Genomic DNA, 22,697 nt, shown 5'->3' with positions numbered 1-22,697 from the left:
ACAGATCACAAATCTAATAAAACAATGGTCGCAACTTCCTTTATCCTGGATAGGGAAGATTAATGCAATCAAAATGACTATTCTACCCAAATTGCTTTATCTATTCAGAGTCCTCCCTATTCCAATTCCTTCCTATTTTTTGAGAATAGTACAAAAAAGAGCAACTTCGTTTATATGGGGCTCTTCTAAACCACGTATACCTATACACACACTACATCTTCCCAAAAATAAAGGAGGCCTGGGATACCCTAATTTTACTAACTACTACAGAGCAGCACATTTGGCCAGTCTGTCCAAATACCATGCAAAACAGGAAATCCCATTATGGGTATTTATAGAGGCTTCAGAAAATGACCCTCTATTAATATCAAATTTATTATGGCTTGATCCTAAAGACCGCTTTAAAATTCATAATCCCATAACTAAACACTTCTTATCTCTCTGGGATAAACTAAAAACCAAATATCAGTTACAATCTCCACACAATCCTCTCCTTTCTTTTATCAGAAATCCGGCCTTTTATCCGGCATGGATCTACCCAAATTCTTTTAAAGCTTGGACAACATCAGGCATTCAGACACTAAATGACTTCATAGCATCTAAATCATTCCTTTCATTCCCATCGCTTAGAGAAAAATATGATCTACCAAACACTGAGATATTTAGATATCTCCAAATCAAAAATTTCTATACACCATTCCTAAAGGGGGATACACCATTATCCCAATTATCCATTTTTGAATCAATCTGTACAAAAGATCCATTTGCTAAAGGTACAATTTCATCACTTTATAATCAATTATATGGAGTAGCAAATCTTAATAGACCCTCTTACGTTCAGAGGTGGGAGGAGGACCTGGGATGAACTTTAGAAGACACGGACTGGTCTAACATATGGCTCACATCTAAGTCATCTTCACCCAACATCTTAGCACTGGAGACAAATTATAAAGTCCTAACTCGCTGGTACCTTGTACCCGCAAAATATTCACCTAATACCTCAACTCTTTGTTTTCGAGGATGCCCAGAAATAGGCACATATTTACACATATGGTGGACGTGCCCGGTAATCCAAACCTTCTGGAAGGAAGTCTTCGTGATTGCATCTAAAATATTTAAAAAAATAATACAACCAGATCCATATTTAACTTTACTTAATCTAAAACCGGAATGGTTAACACTCTCTCAATTCAAACTTATGATCCAACTAATAACGGCTGCAAAACAAACAGTGGCCAAGGCATGGAAATCTCCTACATTGGTACTAGCAGAAACAATTCACAGAATGAATAATACAATGTCCCATGCTAAGATGGTAGCCTTCGATCAAAATCAAATTCCAAAATTTGAAAAACTTTGGCATCCTTGGATAAAACAACAGTTCCTGTCAAACTTCAATGACTCTGTCCTGTTGCCATGGTAACAGATTAAATGACTTACAGAGACACCCATTCTAAGGCTTCAAAGAGAACTAAAAAGAATAATAAACTGACGAGCGGGACAACCTTGTGGACCATACCTCTACCTTTCAACCCTTTTTCTTCTTTCTCTTTCCTTTTCTCCACCTTACGATTAAAGCTCATTATCAGAATTTATTTGACCTATATACACTCTACTTGTAAACAATATGTATAGTAGGTATAAATCATTTAAATACCTAAAAAGTAACTAAGGAAATGATATATATCTTTAATTTAGGTTTACGTGAACCCATTGTTTAATATTTGAAATTTCATGATATTTACCTATATAAACCCTACTGTAAAACAATGAGCTTACTTTATAGATCCTTGTAAACTTACTTTATGTATCTTTATAACATTGTATACTCAATAAACTTCTTTTGACAAGGAAAATTTTGTAAGAGGTTTCTTGTGTCCTAGAGCTTAAGAAACATTTATGTGCTAGAATGCATGCTTTGGAACATTGATGGTCAGAAATATCAATGACTAGCGTGTTTGCCCATTGTCTTTTAAATCTATCTTTCTGGGGGGCGTGTCCAGGATGGCGCTGGGAGCAGACTTGTGTTAGCTGAGCTCCCATCTTCGGCCAGCAATCCTGCTATAATCCTAGTGTGGAGGATCGAATAAAGGACATTATCAATCCCCGGAGCATCTGAGGGAGGACTGGGCGATGCCCGCAGGCAGAAAATCGAGCCAGAACAGGTACAACAACACCCCTGTTAGAACCCGCTCTGTGCCGAGATCTGCTGCACACGAGGTGTCCAAGATGGCGTCGCAGGCAGACTCCCCTCCTGACGGGGCTATACAAGCGGGCTCGGCGGCGTTTGATGCCCTAATGCTGGCCATAACCACCTGCCAGGCCACACTAACTACCAAAATCGATCATGTGCAGACGGAAACAGCCCTTATCCGAAGGGATATGGACAAATTTAGAGACCGGGTATCCGAAGTGGAGCGACGAATCTCCGAGGTGGAGGATATACAGAGAGACCATCATGCGGATATCCAGGCCCTGAAGCTGAAAGTCAAACACCTGGAGGGTAGGGCCGAGGACGCCGAGAACCGCAATCGGAGGAGTAATCTGCGGGTCCTTGGCCTCCCAGAAGGCGCGGAGGGGGCAGATCCGGTGACATTCATGGAGGGGCTTTTGCCTAAACTGCTTCCCAAGGCCACCTTCTCTCCTCACTTCTCCATAGAGCGAGCCCATCGGATGCCAGTGTCTAGGGGCCCTCCAGGCACACCGCCGCGCACTTTTATATTCAAATTATTACATTACAGAGATCGGGACACGATCCTACGAGCAGCTAGAATCCAGGGGGAATTGAAATTTGATAATGCAACCCTTCTTATATTCCCGGATTACTCGGTGGAGACACAGCGTCGCCGCAAGTCTTTTGATCAGGTCAGAGCCATGCTGAGACAAAAGGGGGTGAAGTATAGCATGCTCTTCCCTGCCAGGCTGTGAGTTCAAGACGGGGAGAGAATACAATTTTTTACCTCCCCCAGAGAAGCTACAGCATGGGCTGAAACACTCTGCCCTTGAGCTCAAGACAGGCCGGTTACATGATGCCCCTCTGAATAGACTTCAGACTTGCTACCCAAGTGTTCCATGAATCTCAGGATTTACCCTCCCTGTTGTTGTTCGCATAACTGTGCTTATGCGCAATTTAAATTGGAGGAATCTAAACCTTTTGCAGCAGCTCTCCCCAGCGAACAGGGCGATCGCCGTGGTTCTTATTCCACTCAGGAAAGGACATGGGACACAGTCTACTGCCCTAAGCGGCGACCCTCTAATATCCCTCCTGACTGTACTACTGGCCCGGAGATGGGGTGAAGGAAGGAGGTTTTTTCTTCATTGACTGAGATCAAGAGGCCCGCCTGTGGGACCCAGATGTTGACTGCCCACACTTTTCCCTTCGATGCTAAACCGTATGTACTGTATGGGTGTTGAGGTAATTGATCCGGGTTAGGATCCAACTACCCTGTGCTAGTCTCTCTACTCTCCCTCTCCGCACCGCCTCCCCACATCCCCCCCCTCCCCTTCCTTCCCCCCTTCTCCCCCCCTTCTTTCCCCCCCCTCCTCCCCCTCCCCCGTCTTCCCCCACTCCCTCCTTCCCCCTCCTTCTCCCTCTCCCCTCCCCCCTCCTATCCTCTCCTTTTCTGACACCCGTCCCTCATATCGAGGATCCCCCTTTCCTGAGGTACTGGGAGAAATGGAGGAGACAGAACTGTTCGGATCCTCCTTCTGGAGTTATCTGTCCTGGACTTCCTACGTTAGATCTTGTTATGGTAGCTGTGCATACCCCAAATCCAAGGAACACTTTATTGATAATAGGGGTAGATGTATAGGGGATTACCCTAAAAGTTTAAGTATGTGCCCCCGGGGATCCGGGTGATCCACACTATCCATGCCGGATAATAAAATGCATAAGCGAAAGTGAAAGGCTGAGCGCCGATTGCACATTGCCCTCATGTTAGGCTCTGAGCCTTCCTCTTTTTGTTGGTCGGGAACGAGGCCCCTCTTACTGAGTTGGGGGGAGGGGCGGGGCGGGGGGGGTTGTTTGGCTTAATTGGACTGCAGTTGGAGGCCCACTTTTATTGTTCTTTTTTGTTCTTATGTTTTTTAGTTATGACAGTACTACAGGCCGACTACCTGCACATCATTTCATGCCGCTTATTATGTTGTTTGGCCTACTCAGGCCCAGACCTCCAGACAAGGAGCCGGTACCTCCCATAGATCCTACTGTAATTTTGGGTTATCTTGATGACCTCCCTTAGACTGCTCTCCTGGAACACGAGGGGTCTAAATTCTCCGGTGAAGCGCTCGTTGGTATTTCAGTTTGTTAAATCATATCAGCCCCATTTGTGTGTGTTCCAGGAGACGCATTTGGTGGGGAAAAAGACTGTCAGTCTTAAAAAAACGTGGGTGGGGTACCACTATCATTCGACACACTCCACCTTCTCAAGAGGAGTAAGTATACTAGTCCTTAAGACACTACCATTTAAACTACCATTTAAACTCCTTGACCTGGCTCTGGACCCGGGCGCTAGGTATGTGGTATTACATGCTCTGCTTCATAATATACCATGGGTTATTGTGGGCCTCTATTTACCACCCCCAGCCTCCCTACAGATACTAAATCAGATAACTGCGAAAATAGCGGAATTCTCTACTGAAAACATAGTAATCATGGGAGATTTTAATTTGGTACCAGATGCAAGTTTAGATAGACTGACCCCCACTGGTGCGACCTCTCAGGGGCTCGCGGATTGGGCGGATACTTATGGTATGTTTGATCTTTGGAGGTGGAAGCATCCTCGGGAGAGGGCATACACCTGCCACTCTGCGTCGCACAGAACCTTCTCGCGAATAGACCTGGCCTATGCGGGGGGTTCTGTCCTGCCTAGAGTCCGGGACATTACAATCCTCCCCCGGGGAATCTCGGACCACGTCCCGCTTCTCCTGGATTTAGATGCCTCGACTGCCTCATCAGATATACTCTGGCGGCTGTCTAGGTATTGGATCTCGGACGTGGATGTGGAGCCGAAGTATAGACAAGAGCTGGAAACATACTGGGTAACAAATGAGGGATCTGCTTCGGCGGCCTCCGTCTGGGATGCTTTTAAGGCATATACCAGGGGACAGTACCAGACCATTATCTCAGAGGTCTGTAGAGACAGGAGAAGGGAACTTACAAACCTGGAAGCTGAGGCAGAGAGGCAGGAGGCTCTGTACGTTAGCTCCCCTGACCCCCAGACATACGGGAGATTACAAACACTGCTACGCGAGGTCCTCATGTTAAGGACTTCACTGACCCAAAAGAAACTATTGCACCAAAAACAAAGAATATTTGAACAGGGGGAGAGGACGGGTCGCCTGCTGGCGTGGCTCGCTAGGGAACAGACAGGGGGGGTGTCGATAGGTCAAATTCGTGATGATGGGGGGTCTACTCTCACCTCCCCGGTAGACATTAACAGGGAATTTGCCTCTTATTATCAGAACTTATATCGATCTAGAGTTGATTATGACCCTGCAGAACTGACGTCTTATCTAGACAAAATTGATATACCGACCCTTACTCCTACATATGCTGATAAATTAGATGCCCCTATTAGCATCGAAGAAATTCTAAAAGCGTTAAAGATGATGCAGACGGGCAAAACACCAGGCCCGGATGGCATCCCAATCGAATTTTATAAGATGTATGCTGAACAGTTGGCCCCCAAACTTCAATCTTTATTGGCTAGGTCCATGGCTGAAGGTTCCATTCCTGACTCAATGTACGAGGCGGTGATTGTGGTCATCCCCAAGACAGGAAAAGACCCGACGCTATGCTCGTCCTATCGTCCCATTTCTCTACTCAATGTGGACACTAAGATTCTATCAAAAATTTTGGCCAATAGAATAAATACGGTGATTACGGCCCTAATACATCCGGATCAGACAGGCTTTATGCCTGGCAGGGGAACAGACATCAACATTCGACGGCTACATACGCACATTGCACTGGCCTCGGCTGGGGACCCGGGGGGTGGTGGCCTCACGATGCGGAAAAAGCGTTTGATTCGGTCGAGTGGGGCTACCTATGGGAAGTCCTCGCCAGGTTTGGGTTCGGGCCTAAATTTTTGACCTGGCTCAAACTATTATACGCCAAACCTACGGCCCGTATTCGTACTAATGGTACCCTGTCGGACAGATTCTCCCTGGAGAGGGGCAGGAGACAGGGGTGCCCGCTTTCCCCGGCCCTGTTTGCTATGGCACTTGAGCCGCTTGCCATTTCACTTAGAGCAGATGAGGCGGTCAGGGGTATACAGGTGGGCGCGATTACGGAAAAAATCTCTTTATATGCCGACGACTCACTCTTGTATCTGGCGGATGCCTCGGATTCCCTACAAGCAGCCTTGGCCCTTTTTGATTTATTCGGTCGTTTTTCGGGTATCCGTATAAATTGGAATAAATCGGTGCTCTTTCCTCTCTGCAGTTCAATACCACTTACGGACACAAACACCCCCTTGAAGTGGGTAGGCGAGTTCACGTATTTGGGAGTTAGGGTAGGGGGCGAGCTAAAGGGATACCTAGACAGAAATGTCTATCCACTACTGCCTCAGCTTCAACAAAAGTGTTCCACCTGGAGGTCCCTCCCCCTGTCCCCGGTAGGTAGAGGGAATTTGTTAAAAATGATATATCTACCAAAATTCTTATATTACTTCAGGCACACTCCAGTCCTCATACCAAAATCCTTTTTTTGTAGGCTGGAGAGTGTGGTGATATCTTTTATTTGGGCAGGGAAAGCCCCACGAGTGGCTAAAGCTATTTTATACCTACCGCTATCCGGAGGTGGACTCGCCTTGCCGAACTTCTTAATATACTATTGGGCGGCCGTCTTAGTGACGGTGAGGTGGTGGTTTTCACAGCCTCGCCAAAACCCGGCAGTCACCTTGGAGGCGGCAGTCATGGGTTCTTATGCAGCGCTGTCCAACCTCCCGTATAGGGGAATGAAGGCTACTCCTGCTGTTACAGGCCCCATGAAGACCACAATTCAAGTGTGGAGAGCCTCTAGGGCAGCGTTATTACAACCGTCCACTGTGTCCCCGCACACCCCATTGTGGGCCAATCCAATGCTCCCACATCTCTTTAGTGTACCGGACCCGGCGGTATGGGCCAGACGCGGTATCATCAAATTAAAACAGGTGATGTCAAGGGGAGTAGTACAATCATTTAGAGAATTGCAACAAGCCCATAACTTGCCAAATTCCTTTCTCTTTAGGTACTGGCAGCTACAACATGCCCTCAAGGCCCAGTTTCCCTCTCAGGTAACGCTTGAACCGGATTCAATCGAGCGTCTCTTGATCTCTGGGATGTTGGAGAAACCCCTATCCTCTCTGTATTTATATTTAACAGTCGCTCATGATAGTAAAACTGATAGAACCAGAAATAAATGGCAGATGGATATTCCCTCGCTGGGGGAGGAGTGCCTGACTACGTTTATCCCGTCCATGATTGCAGCCAAGGATAGATTTATACAATTAAAGTTTATCCACAGAGCTTATTATACGCCCCAACGTCTAGCAAAAATTTACCCGGAAAAGAGTTCCAACTGCACTAGATGTGAACTAGAAGTAGGCACCTTCTTTCATATGGTCTGGTCCTGTCCCAAACTGCGCCCGTTCTGGAATGCGGTAGCGGATAAACTGGGGGTGGTATGTGGTGCAGAGATACCAATGGATCCTTTAATCCTATTGCTCAGTTACTTAGAAGAGATAGAGGGAGACCGCTATACCAAACAGTGCCTAACATTCTCCTTATTTTATGCAAGGAGAGAAATACTCCTTAACTGGAAGAAAAAAGAGGCACCCACCGGGGAGGCATGGGAAGCGGCGGTAAACAATGTTCTGCCGCTATATCGTTTGACCTATGAGAGCAGGAATTGTCCTCAAAAATTCGATAAAGTGTGGTCGAGCTGGGTGGATGCATGTGGTTGCCCCTGAAGATGGGGATGGCCTCAGGTGTTCACCCTCCCCCCCTCCCCCCCTCCCCCCTTGTTTGGGAGGTGGTAGGATAGATCTGGTGTTTTACATCTAGTGACAGCATCTGATATTTCCCTAGAATGCTGTATACCAACAATGAATCACTCCAGAAAGATGTCATACTTCATGAACTGTATATGTTTTTGTCCACTATCACAAGTTGGAATGGAATGGAATAATCCTCATAAATGTAAGATCGCATATTGGTAGTCTGTCAACTGCTGTTGGATCCTAATATAATGCTGACAATGTTTGTACTGTCTTAAATGTTTAAATAAAAAAAATCACTGTTAAAAAAAAATCTATCTTTCTGTGTATCTCCTCCTTGTTGAAGCCATGCAAAGAATTGAGAAATTACTTTTTCTATTCTCCACCTCTTAAGGTAAAGGGTCTCCAAGAGTGTTAAAGGTCTAGCGTACAAATTCTTAGTCTTATGTGTTTGGATGTAACTACGCATCTGTAGATATAACCAGAATGGGAAATCCCTAATTTCGAGTTCTTCTGTGAGTGTGGTTCTGGACTTAAAGTTCCCTGTCTTAAAGCAGTGGGTGACCAATAGTGGTTTCCCGGATGGCATGATAATGTGTTTGTTATGTATGCCCGGTAGAAAGTCGAGGTTGTTTGAAAGTGGAGTAAGGGGGCCAGGTGAAGTCGATATATCATTTCTCTTGATAATGTGGTGAAAAGTTTGTAGTGTAGCTCCTATCAGTGGATGTGATCAGAGTGTCTTTTCACATTTTGGTAAGGGAATGCAGGGAGAGGCCTCAAGTGGGGAGGATGTGAAATCCTTGTGTGTCATTGTGACAATTCCAATCTATCACCCCATGCAATATGGATTGTAGTAATATTGCCTGAAATTAGGGAGTCCCATGCCTCCATGTGCTTTTGATTTTGTCATATGACTAAAATTTATGCAGGGTTTTTTGTAAGCCCAGACAAATCGGGTTTGAATCGTTTTTAAAGAATGAGAAGATGGTAATCGGTAAAGCTTGCGTGAGGTATAAAAGACATGGTAGGAGCGTCATTTTAATATTAGCTGCTCTACCAAACCAAGGGAAGTTTTTGACTGACCACAGTTTAAGGGCTCGATCATAATTTCCCACCAATAAGGGCAAGAGATTATGTTCAAAGAGTGTGGTAGGGTCCCGTGTAATCCTCACCCCTTAAGTATTTTATGTCTTTGGTTTCCCATTTAAAGGGGCAGTTTTGTTGTATGTCAGTTCATTCTTTGGATTGAAGGGATATGTTTAGTACTTCGAATTTATGGTAATTTATTTTCATATTTGAGATGTATCCAAAAGTAGTGAAGGCCGTTAGTAAACTCGGTAGTGATATATGTGGTTGTGTGATGAAAAAAAAGGAGGTCATCTGCGTAAGCTGCGGACTTGTATTCCCTATCTTCAACCCTCAGACCATTGACAGCAGCATTAAGGTTTATAGAAAGTATGAATGGCTCCAGAGTGAGAATAAATAGCAACAGGGACAGTGGGCACCCCTGTCTAGTGCCATTATGTATTTGTACGGGTTCTGATAACGAGCAATTCACTTTGATTTTTGCTGTTGGTCTGTGGTAGAGGGAGGAAAGCCATGTAAACATGTGCCTAACCAAACCTATGTGTCTGCATGTAGCGAAGATGTAGTCCCACGCCACCCTGTCGAAGGCCTTCTCCGCATCCGTAGACAGGAGTAGGCCTCCAACAGTGCTCGAGTGCAATTCATGTACCAGACTCACCACCTTGATCACATTGTCTCTTGCCTCTCGGCCTGGCATAAAGCCCACCTGTTCAGGGCCATGACTTTAGGGGGGAGTGGCCTAAAACGGCAAGCTAAAATTTTTGCTAAGAGCTTCAGGTCCAAATTCAAAAGTGAGATTGGTCTGTAGCTCGTACAATCTGTAGTATCATTGTTAGGTTTTGGGAGTACCGTAATGTGAGCCAGGGTGAATAAGTCTGGTATTTCTTGTGGTTTGCTAAGTGAGTTGCATGCACTCAAAAGAGGTGTTTTGAGTAAATGCGCAAACGTTTTATAATATTGGCCATTTTACCTGTCTGGGCCTGGGCTTTTACCCGATTCCAACTCTTTGATTGCTTCTGTTAGTTCCAGGTCACTGTTTTTTTCTAGCTCTTTGGCTTCTGTAGTTTTCAATGTAGAGATTTTACTCTGAAGTATTCTTTTAAAATAGATTCTCTATCACCTTGTAACGTAGCAGGTTTATGTTGTGGTGGGAAGTTGTATAGGTTAGAGTAATAGTATTGGAATTGTTTAGTAATCTGCTCTGTGGAGACTTCCAATTTTCCCAGCTTTATGCCTAATGCCATGGATATTAGATGATTAGATATTAGATGTTAAAAGGGTATCTTTTAGGGTCTCTGCTAGCCACTTAACGACCGGCCACTGTATATATACGTCATCACTTTAAAGATGGATATCTCGGTAACGGCAGCAGCTGCTGCCACAACCGAGGTATCCATCTTTGTGGCCGACGTTTCTGTACACGATAACGGTGGTCTCTGCGGCGGGTTCACCGCAAGATCACCGTTATCGGCGGCGGGAGAGGTGCCCCACCCTCCCGCCGCTCTCCCGCGCCCTCCGCCGCTTACCGGAGCCGTCGGTAGCGACGGAGGCGATCGGGTCCTTTCTGTGCCTGGGTATAGAGAAGAGTGAGGCCAAGATGGTGCCCACCCATCTCTATACCATAGGACGGCCATAGCGACATCATTACGTCGGCTCCGCCCACTTCTCTTAAAGGCACAATTTTTTTTGTGTCATTTTTTTTAAACGACTTTTTTTTTTTCTTTTTTTTTTTCTTTTGCATTTTAGTCTAAATATGAGATCTGAGGACTTTTTGACCCCAGATCTCATATTTAAGAGGATCTGCCATGCTTTTTTCTATTACAAGGGATGTTTACATTCCTTGTAATAGGAATAAAAGTGATCCAATTTTTTTTTTTTTTTAAACATTGCAAAAATAAATAAAATAAAGTAAAATAAATAATAAAAAAAAAAAATTTTTTTTTAAAGCGCCCTGTCCCGACGAGCTCGCGCGCAGAAGCGAACGCATACGTGAGTAGCGCCCGCATATGAAAATGGTGGTCAAACCACACATGTGAGGTATTGCCACGACTGGTAGAGCAAGAGCAATAATTCTAGCCCTAGACCTCCTCTGTAGCACAAAACATGCAACCTGTAGACTTTTTTAAACGTCGCCTATGGAGATTTTTAAGGGTAAAAGTTTGACGCTATTCCACGAGCGGGCGCAATTTTGAAGCGTGACATGTTGGGTATCAATTTACTTAGCGTAACATTATATTTCACAATATAAAAAAAATTGGGCTAACTTTACTGTTATCTTATTTTTTTATTCAAAAAAGTGAATTTTTTCCAAAAAAAGTGCGCTTATAAGACCGCTGCGCAAATACGGTGCAAAAAAAAGTATTGCAATGACCGCCATTTTATTCTCTAGGGTGTTAGAAAAAAAAACAATATATAATGTTTGGGGGTTCTAAGTAATTTTCTAGCAAAAAAAAATGTTTTAAACATGTAAACACCTAAAATCCAAAACGAGGCTGGTCCTTAAGTGGCTAGAAATTTGTTTTGTCCCCATGTTCGTAGTATATACCTTTTTGTAGAAAAAGCATATGTTTAGCTTTGGAGTATAAGATCTATTGAAGTAATTTGTGATTTACCAAAAGTTCTTTTCCTATCTTGGTGGCTAAAGATTGTTTGTGTTACACTGCTATCTTGTCCACTAGTTTTGTGATTTCTAACTCTCTTTCGCGTTTACGCTTTGCGCCCCATTTTATAAATCCACCTCTCAAAGTGCATTTGTGGGCTTCCCAGATTGTCATGGGGGCTACTCCCTTTGAGGTGTTAGATGTGAAGAAGTGCGAGAGTTCTTCTGTGATATGTTGGCGAATTTCAGGGTCTGTTAGTAAGGAGGGGTTTAGTCTCCGATTAAATGCTTTCTGTATTTGGCGTGTAGATGTGGCTAGAGACATAGAAATCGGGGAGTTATCAGAAATCGTTTGATACCCTATTTTCGCATCTCTGAGATCTGTCAGATCTCGTTGGGATATAAAAATGTAGTTAATATGTGAATATTTATTGTGGACGGTAGAATAGTAAGTGAAGTCTTGGTCATCTGGGTGTAATGTTCTCCATACATCAACTAATGTCAAGGAGCGCAGTAGTTCTTTAAGCCTTGTACGTATATTGTATTTGATATGGGAATGTCCATTTGAGGTGTCCACCGAGAATTCAGGGGTACATTAAAGTCTCCTCTTAGGATAATACATCCCGAGGAAAACCACTTCAGCTCATCTATGATGTGTTTGCAGAAAGTAATTTGTGAAGAATTTGGAAAGTACAGGTTAGCTAACATAGTAGGTCTGCCAGCTAAGGTGCCTTTGAGAAAAAGATATCTGGCCTCTGGGTCACTCAATTGTTGTTGAACGACAAACGGTGCTTCCCTGCTTACCAAAATGGACACGCCTTTGGATTTAGATGTAGGAGTGGATGCATGATATGCTTTACTAAAACTTTTTTAGTCAGGTTGGGGATTTTTGATGTGCGAAAGTGAGTTTCCTACAGGAAAACTATTTGTGGATTGTTTTTTTTAGTTCTCGTAGTAGTGATGTTCTCTTTTCAGGTGTGTTTAAACCTCTGCAGTTGAGAGAGATCAGTGTGGTCCCTCTCCCAAGGGCAGGGAAAGACATTTTGAAATATGATACCGTGGTTATTAACAGAAATTAGTTTCTGTACTCACGACAATGCGGGTGTTGAGACCTTGGTCCTTCGAAAAGATAATATACCTTAAGTTTGATCTGGAGGTCTTTATGTGTGATGACTCAGTAGTCCAGAGAAATTATAAAGAGGAAACGACAAAAGTGAGTTAGAAAGAAAGTGAAGAAATGGGTGAGTGAGTGTGTTTTTATAGAGAGACAAAAGAAGAGAGAATGGTTATGTAACTACTGGTATTAATTCAGAGAAAAACTTTAGACATATATAAAATATAACTTTAAAGTATGGTAACAACACCTCTCGGTGATTATACACCTAGGCAGTGGAAATCGTAGTTCTATTATTCTAGTCTAGAAGAAGCTTGTAAAGCCACTAGAATGACTACTTGTGGGAAGCGTGGGAAGATTTATATGGCAACCCACAAAAAACAGATAAGTAACTTGAAAGAACAGGATAGGTCTGAACCCAAGATCGTTCATTGAAAGTTAAACAGATAAATGTTGAAAATAGATCTCCCTCTTGGTGGCACAGAGAGGGGCAAAGTTGTTTGGAGTGCTACATCTATTAAATCATAGAAAAAGCTCAAATGTACTTGTAACATATTCATAAACTTAAACTTAAGCTTAATATAAACAGATATGCTAATGCCGCATACCCACGAGCAGAATGTCCGTCAGAAAAAGTCAGATGGGAGATTTTCATTGTATATTCCGACCGTGTGTATGCCCCAACTGTCACGTACCAGAAGGGAGACTGAAATGACGAGGTCGGCATCTCTTGTATCTCCAGTCCAGGTCCCGCTGAGAGTGAAACAGAAGGAGCCAAGGAACAGGAGGCACACGAGCGCCTGTAGATGATGACCTGGAATTCTGTAGCAGGAAGTCACAGCTGGCCGCAGGACTGTGGTTGCAGAGCAGGAAGTCGCAGGACTGTGGTTGCAGAGCAGGAAGTCACAGCTGGTCGCAGGACTGTGGTTGCAGAGTAGGAAGTCGCAGCTGGCTGCAGGACTGTGGTTGCAAGCACTCGGTTAGTTGTGCTGGGGTGAGCTGGGCACCAGGGCAGGGTCACAGGAATAGGCGGGTTCATCAACAGGCGGGCAGCAGGGTACTGGAACATCAGGCAGAGGCAGGTCAGATGGGGAGCCGGGTTTGTCAACAGGCGGGAAGCAAGGTACCGGAACATCAGGCAGAGACGGGAAGCCGGAATCAGGAACCAGAGATCAGGTTAAGCAGAGTTCAGAGCTGGGTAAACAGGAGCCAAGGTCAGCAACGGGAATCAGGCAGAATAACACAGGTTTCAGAATAACAGGACACAGCTGGAGACCAATCAGCACCGATCAGTTGCTGGGGCCTCCTTTAAATAGGCTGACTGGCGCCAACTGGCGATAAGGCGCGCTCCTGCGCGTACACGCCGGGCGCCGTGCACAAGCGTGCACAGGCATCTGTGGTCTCCCATGCGCACGCATGCCCACCAGCGCCAGGCGATTTCTGCTGGTTTCTTTACATGGTCTCTCATGCGCACCAGTGCGTGCCAGGCGATTTCTGCTGGTTTCCTTACACCATCGGACTTTTTCCGTCGAAAATTCAGACGGACTTAGATAGAGAACACATTCTATATTTTTCCGATGGAACTAATTACTATCAGAAAAACCGCTTGTCTGTATGCTGTTCTGGCGCACCAAAAACGACACATGCTCTGAAGCAATTACGAGACAGGAGCGTTCGGTCTGGTAAAACTAGCATTCTTAATGGAGATAGCACATTCCTCACGCTGCAAATTCTGTGATCTTTTAATGCAGCACATTCTTTTGTGCTTTATAATGCTAGAATAATGAAGTTGTTTTGCTGCTGATATTCACACAGAGTTCGCACTTTATTTCTCGTGATCTCATGAATAATCTTTAATTTTTTTAAAGCCAGATCTCCATAATAATGTTTTGAATTATTTTTTATTATTTTTTATTTCATCAAGATCTCCTTTTTTTGGATTATTCAAAAATTATTTTCTAGTGATCTCCATATTTTTTTTTTGTCAAGTTACCATAATAACATTATCTTGTATTTTTTATTAACCTCAAGGAGGCTGGTTGGTGTCCCTTGTTAATTTGACATTGTATTTTTGAAATGTACCTGCCTACTCACAAACAAACTGTCCTATTTTTAGAAAAATACATAGGCAAGTATTTTCAGATAATATCTCCATTTTTTCTGAGTAACAAAATAAAAAGGAAGGCAACGCTGGAGAAACTTTTGGAATTTGCGAAGCCTTTTGGCCCCCAGGGCACACATCAAGTCTGTGGAAAATAAAATTGTTAGCTTGAGGAGTCCATATCATTTTGAGCCCAATCTGGTCCAGGACTCCCAGAGATCAGGACCAGCAGCAAATGACATATGTCCCCAGGCTGTGGTACTACACCAGCCTGCGTCTTCTGTCAGACCAGACTGAACCCAGGCCATCACTTTCTTCTCTTCACTGCAGCCTTCCCTCCATGCTTCCCTGCACCTTTCCCTGCATCCTTCCTTGGAGGCTGTGGCAGGAGGAGGAGGAGGAGGATGGGCAAGCTCATAGACGTGGCTGTTCTCAGTCAGCTGGCCCCTCAACCCCTTCTGAAGGGCCTCACCAAAAATTCCCTAACAGAGGAAACATTGGCCCTCCTCCAATTTCATCAATCTGGTGGCTAGATAGCAGCTATAGGCCTCTTCAGCATTGGGGGGCTGCTGAGGACATCAGTTGCTTCCCTAATGAGTCCCAGTGCTGCCTCCTCCATGATCGTCCCCTTCCTGGGCCTTTTTGTTGTAAGGCGGAAGGGAGGCACCTGGGATTGAGTGAGGCTCCTACTGGGCCCAGCCACCTCCTGGCTGAAACTGAGCCCACCCACCTCCTGGCTGACACTGGGCCTGCCCACCTCCTGGCTGACACTGGGCACGACCACCTCCTGGCTGACACTGGGCACGACCACCTCCTGGCTGAGCTCATCCTGTGTATAAAAGAAGGACATAGTTTTAGTTTTTGCTTCATCAATCACACACAATTTTTAGCTCATGACTTGCAAATTGAATGTTAATAAATAGAAAAGACTATCATTCTGACCCCAGCATTTTTCATTCTTGTCCCAAACATTTTTAGCCACTACTGTCTATTGATATGTAAATCTCTTTGTTTTAAATCATTAATTTGTTATCAATTATAACATCTAGTTGGTATTAATGATGTTAGAACAGTAAATATGTATAAAAATAATATACCTGGCTCCAGCTGGGCGCATCCACTTCTTCCAGGATGGAAGGCCCAGGATGTTCCTCGTCAGCCTCTGCTGGGGTTGAGGGAAGGGTGGAGGGAAGGCTGCAGGGAAGGGTAGAAAGTGATTCCTTGGCTTCAGTCTAGTCGTCCAGAAACTGCAGTTTGTTGAAGTACCACAGCCTGGGTACATACAATTGCGCTGCTGCTGCTCCTGATCTGATTTCTGGATCTTATTATGCTCCTTCTTGTACATGTTCCTCAAGATCCCAATTTTCTTTTCCAAGAACAGGATGGTTGCATCGGGGACCCGAGTCTTCACAAATTCCAGAAGTTTCTTCAGTGTTGACCTCCTAGCTTGTTTATTATAATATAAGCTGTGTTTCACCTCCCACAAATTCATCATCTCATTGTACCTATCTATGAACCTGGCCATAAATTCTGGGTCCTTAAAGTGATTCATATTTCCTGTAAGACAATACACAAGACAAAATCACTAATGTCAGCCTAAACTCTCATAATCTTATCCCAATATAGGCCTCAATCTTGAAGCAGTATAGGCCACTGATGGGCCAAGTTCAAATTTTACCTTCTTTTACAACGCTTGCCACTTCCGATCCTCCTTCCTCCGCACACAGATCGTATGTACGACACATGCGTGTTAGCTTGATATATGCTGCGCATGCGTGAAACTCCGCCCGCCTCGCCCCTGACATTCTTTCTAGTCTATACCCCACCCCTTCTCATTCGGCGTGCAGTAGGAGTGACATGGCAAAGACACAGCAGGTGTGTGTTAATTCTAGTAACGAGGAGGAGGAAAGCCCGGAGCCAGAAATAATCCCAATCCCGGAGGAGAAGTTTTAAGGCCTCAAATATGGCCTTTATAGAGATGGAGGAGATGGTGGACATCTTGAGGAGGACCGATTGTGATGGGAAGCATGTACCGTACCTAAACCCAAATGTGAGAAAGGCCAAGATCATGCCTAAAGTTGTGAAGAGTCTGCACAGGAATTTAGGGGTGTGACGATCCAAGGAGCAATTGAGGAAACACTGGTCAGACCTGAAACTGAGGGAGAAGGATCAGTATAGAAGGATCAAGAAAGTGCTTCTAAAAAGTAAGTAGCTGTCATGTGTTCCGATTATTATTATTACTTGCATGCTGCTCCATGTGCTTTTCTTTACTGTTGTGCAGTTTAAAATGGCGACTTTCATGTTCGTGAGCACATTAATCGGTAGTAGGAAACATCATTCACTCATTAAATATGATGTTTTGGGCAGATACAGGATAAATACATTTGGACATGCCTATTTGTATAAAAATAAATTTTGTACATTGCTGTCTAGATGTGTTTGTAACTAGAATGAAATGCAAGCTTTATTCCGTGTAATGTAAGGAGAGGACACTCAGCAGCTGTTTACACATTTGGACTCAGGAGCACTAGTGTGGGACACAAGAACAAACTTTTTAAGGTGTCCCACGCAGGTGTTCCAGTGGATACTTGGGGTGTCTCCATGTGTGAAAATTGTCACAAAAAGGTAAGTATTCCAGCTTTGGTAAGGTAAAAAATCATGTCTTCAGCTTGGAACGCTGCCCAAAACAGGCAATTGTACCCCACTTCCCAGCAATGTTTGATATTCCTATTTCTGGACTCAAATATCTGTGTGCTAAGTATACCTTTTGTTTCATTCTCATAGGGAAGAAAAGACTCGGAGGACACCACTCAGAGGACACCAGGAACCCCCCACCTGAGAAAGAAGGGGAACTGAGAACAACAATGTACCCTGAGGATCTGGAGGAAGGAGAGGTGGAGGAAGTCGGTGAGATTGTCACCACAACAGGTGAGTGTCTGACACCCCAGCTTCAGGTAATATATGTATGCCTGCATATTTCTAATACATATTTTTACTCAAATTTTTAGGTGATGTGCTGGTTGTTGAAGAGCAAGCTAAACATTTCACAAGTGACAGTGCACAAAGGCTAATCAACGACATCATGGTGTGGAATGGTGAAATTGACATCATAAGGAAGAAACTCAATGCTATGGAACAACAAATGAAGAACATGATTGATGTGTTGGGGAGAATTTGAATTTCTTCCAAATGCCACCATTTTAACATTTGTTGGACTTTACAAAAACTTTTTTTTTTACATTTTAAAAGCTAAATTTTGAAGATGCACACGGTGTGTCAACATGTGCTATCTGCCATCAGGGGAAATCAATGTACGCGTTTTGTGGGTGCAACCCCTTCCTCATAACTCTAGTAGGTGAGAGGAAGGGGTTGCACTCCCAAAACACGTCCATTGATCCCCCCCATGATGGGAGATAGCACATGTTGACATTAGGCATGGGATCAGGAGGGAAATACCCATTTTGACTCCCAAATTGTGTGCATCTTCAAAATTTGACTTTTACAGGGGATGACATCACCCCATCTGATGAAGGCAATATCAAGACATTTTTGACACTATAATGTGTGATATTGCCTTCAGTTTTTCTACGTTGAACTTTGTTATTTCCAGAGTTGTGTATGTTATGTTTAGAAACATGCGTGTTTATACCAAAAAAAAAACAATTGTAAAAAACTTGAGAAAAAAAAATATATTTTACATCAAAATGTTATAACGCACATGTGAATGTGCACAGAGTAAAAAGTTTGCTAATCAACAATGTGTGGCTTCTTCTTTCAATGCTCAATACCAGTTTTTGAAGTAATTTTGTGTTTACAGTGACAATGGGGCTTATTTACTAAAGGAAAATCCACTTGGCACTACAAGTGCACTAGGAGAACCTATGAGACAGCCAAAAACAAACAAGCAATAAAGAAAATTCAAGATTTTAACAGATATATATTTTTTTTATTAAAAAAATATTTACACATTGTCTGGCATAGCAATGGCCCCCCTACCCGTAAAATAATTTACATATTTCTGCCGAACTTCACGGGTGCTTTGGGGTGCCAAGCCAGGACGGCCAGTATCCAGGCCTGTCAGGGGATTCTCAGGAAGTCCGGCCTCAGGCCCAACTGAGGCAATATAATTTTGGGCATTTTTCCTTAAAAAATTGTGCAATATGCAGCAGGATAAGATGATATGGTTGATTTTGTAGTCCGCCATGTGTATTGCTGTCAGAAACAGGTGGAACCAGCTGGCCATTATCCCAAAGGCATTCTCAACAACTCTTTGGGCTCTGGCCAGCCGGTAGTTAAAAACCCTCCTCTCCGGTGTGAGGGTCCTCTGGGGGAATAGCCTCATCAGGTGCTCGCCCAGACTGAACGCTTCATCAGCAATAAAGACGAACGGGAGTCCTTCAATGTTGTCCGCATCAGGTGGCAATGCCAGGCCACCAGTCTGGAGACATTGGTAAAACTCTGTCTGGGCGAAGACTCCTCCATTTGACATCCGGCCATTCCTCCCCGTGTCCACATAGAGGAACTCATATTGTGCCGACACCACCGCCAGAAACACTATACTATTAAACCCCTTATAGTTATAATAGTAAGACCCCGAATGGGGTGGTGGCACGATGTGGACGTGCTTCCCATCTATAGCCCCTCCACAGTTGGGAAAGTCCCAATGGTTGGCAAAATGGGATGCCACAGTCTGCTATTCCTGTGGCATTGAAGGAAACTGTAGTCAAAACAGAAAAAAAAATATTAGTACTTTTGCACATAACATTGCAAGCAGATTAGACACAAACATTCTTGGCCAACATCAGTATAACATTTATTTTAAGGAGTATTTCAAGACAAAAATATAAGGCACACTTATCAGATTCCCCACCCCCTCTGATGGCCCATTGTAAGAGTTTTGGGGGGGGAGGCTTTGAGCTGAGTTTGGGACCCCCCCAAAAAAGCCTATGGCACTCTGCCTGAATTTAAGGACAACAATAACATTTGTACACATTTTAGGGTGTTTAGGGTAAAGCACTACAATGGAGCTGACAAAATACATTAACTGATCAGAATCCCAAAACTATACCTCTCACACGTGTACAGAGATAGCAGCACTAATATAAATTGTGTAAAATATGAGTCAGAGCAGCATACTGCCTATGACCCTCTACTTATACATAAAAATAATAATAGTGTCATGAAAAATATTATTTTTATCATGAAAAGAAATTTCTTTAACACCCAGTGAAAAGTGTCACTATATATAATAAATTACAAGAAATGAATGAATAAGTTCAACAGTTGTTTTTCAATCTTCTTGTGCGAAAAATCTTCTACTCTTCCACCACACCACCGTGATAGTGACACCACTCTCTCTGAAGAGCGCACTCACCAGATTGTATAGCCTCCCACTCTCTTGTTCGGCAAAACAGCAATTGAACCACACCTGGGTTGCATGTGATGAACCGTGAATCCAATCAAGTCAGCTCCATATGTGAAAAAATGAACAAAGTGCTCCACATAGGGTGATACCATTTTGACAGATTTATTAAAATCACTTCAAACACACTTCAATGGTTACACTCACTTTTAAACTAAAACATAAAAGCCTTTAAAAAAATCCACAGCAAGCACAGCAAGCAACAGGATCAGTGATCCAACGGTGTACCACGGTCACAGCGGACCTGAAGTGTAAACTGGTGTATCTCTCACCCAACCTTCTAAGGCCCAGCCATCCGATCGGTGTAGTCCTCCTCAGACAGCGGCATCTAATGTCAGTGCGATGGAATGCTACACCGATCGGATGGCTGGGCCTTAGAAGGTTGGGTGAGAGATACACCAGTTTACACTTCAGGTCCGCTGTGACCGCGGTGTGGTGTGACTGTGTTATGCAAGACAGCTTGAGTGGAATTCCATCGGAGAAACCTTCAGAGTTTATTCTGACGGCATAACAGCTCGTGTGTACGCGGCATAAGTTGCACATGCTGAGCATAACTATATAAGGAATTTTTAGATAAGAAGATTCTTTTCTCATACAGAAAGGGTATTGTGAGGTTATTGGACAGAATTTGGATTGGTATATCTTTATGGAAATTTGCATATTAATTATGTAATTTTGACTAAATGAAAGAACTATGTCTTCCACAGCTGTTTCAGGCATTAGGAACAGGGTCCTAAACTTCAGTCAATTGTATTGGCATTCTTCACTTCTTGAGTTGGGACCTTAGGGCAATGATCCGTGTGGATATTAGTGGAGTCTGGGGTTTCTTCCATGTATCCCGAGATGCTATTCATATAGATCCGTATGTAGGTCAGTTTAGGTCCTCTCTCTAGCCCAGAAAGTCGGGCGAATTCATGAACCTTGACCCTTAATTTTAGTTCAAGATTGGGTTAAGCAGGGTCAACGTGTGTTATAATATTGTCAAAGTTCAGACAATCTAATATATGACCTTGTATTTACCACATGTTTAGCCCCCATACCTGGACAAATATGACCTTTAGTAGAGTGTCAGTTTTAGGTCAAGCTTGCGTGGGGCACAATAAGTGACGTTGGTGTATGAGATTACCATCTCAAAAAATGTCCCTGGGTCCAAGTGTCCTGGGGGGTTTGGATTGGTAGGTTACCTGGAGTTCCAATCAGTTGTTTGTGTGTCTTGGACCTTTTGACAGGTTGCTTGGAAGGGGAGAAGGGTGGCGATGATGGTGGGCTTGTAGGCTTTTACTGATTTCTAAATTCCTTATACCATTCTGGAACATCAACATGCGGTATCTTCAAAGCATCACAGAATGATGGCATGTCCTCCAGTGTGTGGAGTAGGTGGGATTTGCCATTATAGGTGACACTAAGAGCAAAAGGGAATTTCCATCTGTATGTGTAACCTTCGTTTTTAATGGCGTCCAGTAGGGGGCGTAGTGCCCTTCTGTTTCTGAGAGTGATGGGGGAGAGATCCTGGTATAGGACTCTGAATCTCCCCTCACCCTTATGTTGTTGTGTCTGCCACGATTGTCTAAGTCCTCGATCTGTCTGTTCATCTTTATAAGATGGTTAGTATGGGAATCTGTAGTGTGTACAAGACGCTCTATGTTCTTAAACCTGTGCTTCCCGGATTTTTCTGCTGTAGCTAGCTTCTCAGTCAGCACTAACAGGTCTGCTTGAAGGTCTGTAATTGCTGTGGAAAAAATATTTTTAATATCTGCAGCTATGGCCGTCATGTCTGAGAAGGTAAATGGATGGTCAGGGGAGGATTCATCCCTTACCGGTTCCTCTGATGTAGAGAGTAACTCCTCACTGAATTCTGCCTCATGGCGGGCCTGCACCATCTTGTCAGCCAGAGCGCCGGTACGAGCTGCGGCCTGAGCCTTGAATAAGGGGGAGATATTCATGTTAGTAGAGGCAGCGGATAATCGTTGCTGGTGGTTCCGAGAGGAGTGACGGAGAATCCTGCCCATCTCGGTGCCCCCGGGAGATCTTTATGCTCTGAAAAGGCTTCTGGGTTCACGGAGTTCCTCTAGTGTGCTGCCATCTGCTGTGCCATCCAAGCCACGCCCCCTCTGGGCCTGTTTTGCTGGTACGGTAAGGACCCTAACACATTTTACTCCACCAAAGAAGTTTTATTGTAGAGACTATGCAATGAATGTTTTGGTGGCTCACAACCTGCTCCTACAGCCAGGAGAGAGGAGGGGAATCCACAGCCTGTAGGGGATCTTGCCAAACATATGCTACTGTCCTACCTTTAACAGCGTTTTAGCGTTACCATTTTGTTGCATTATATGCCCGTTTTCTCCTTTTTATTTTTCAGGTTTAAAGACATTAACTGTAATTTACACAGTTTTTAT

This window comes from Aquarana catesbeiana, linkage group LG05 (assembly GCF_042186555.1).
Source record: "Aquarana catesbeiana isolate 2022-GZ linkage group LG05, ASM4218655v1, whole genome shotgun sequence".
NCBI classification, from domain to species: domain Eukaryota; kingdom Metazoa; phylum Chordata; class Amphibia; order Anura; family Ranidae; genus Aquarana; species Aquarana catesbeiana.
The sequence above is the reverse complement of the archived record's forward strand: the minus strand, read 5'-3'. Positions refer to the sequence as shown.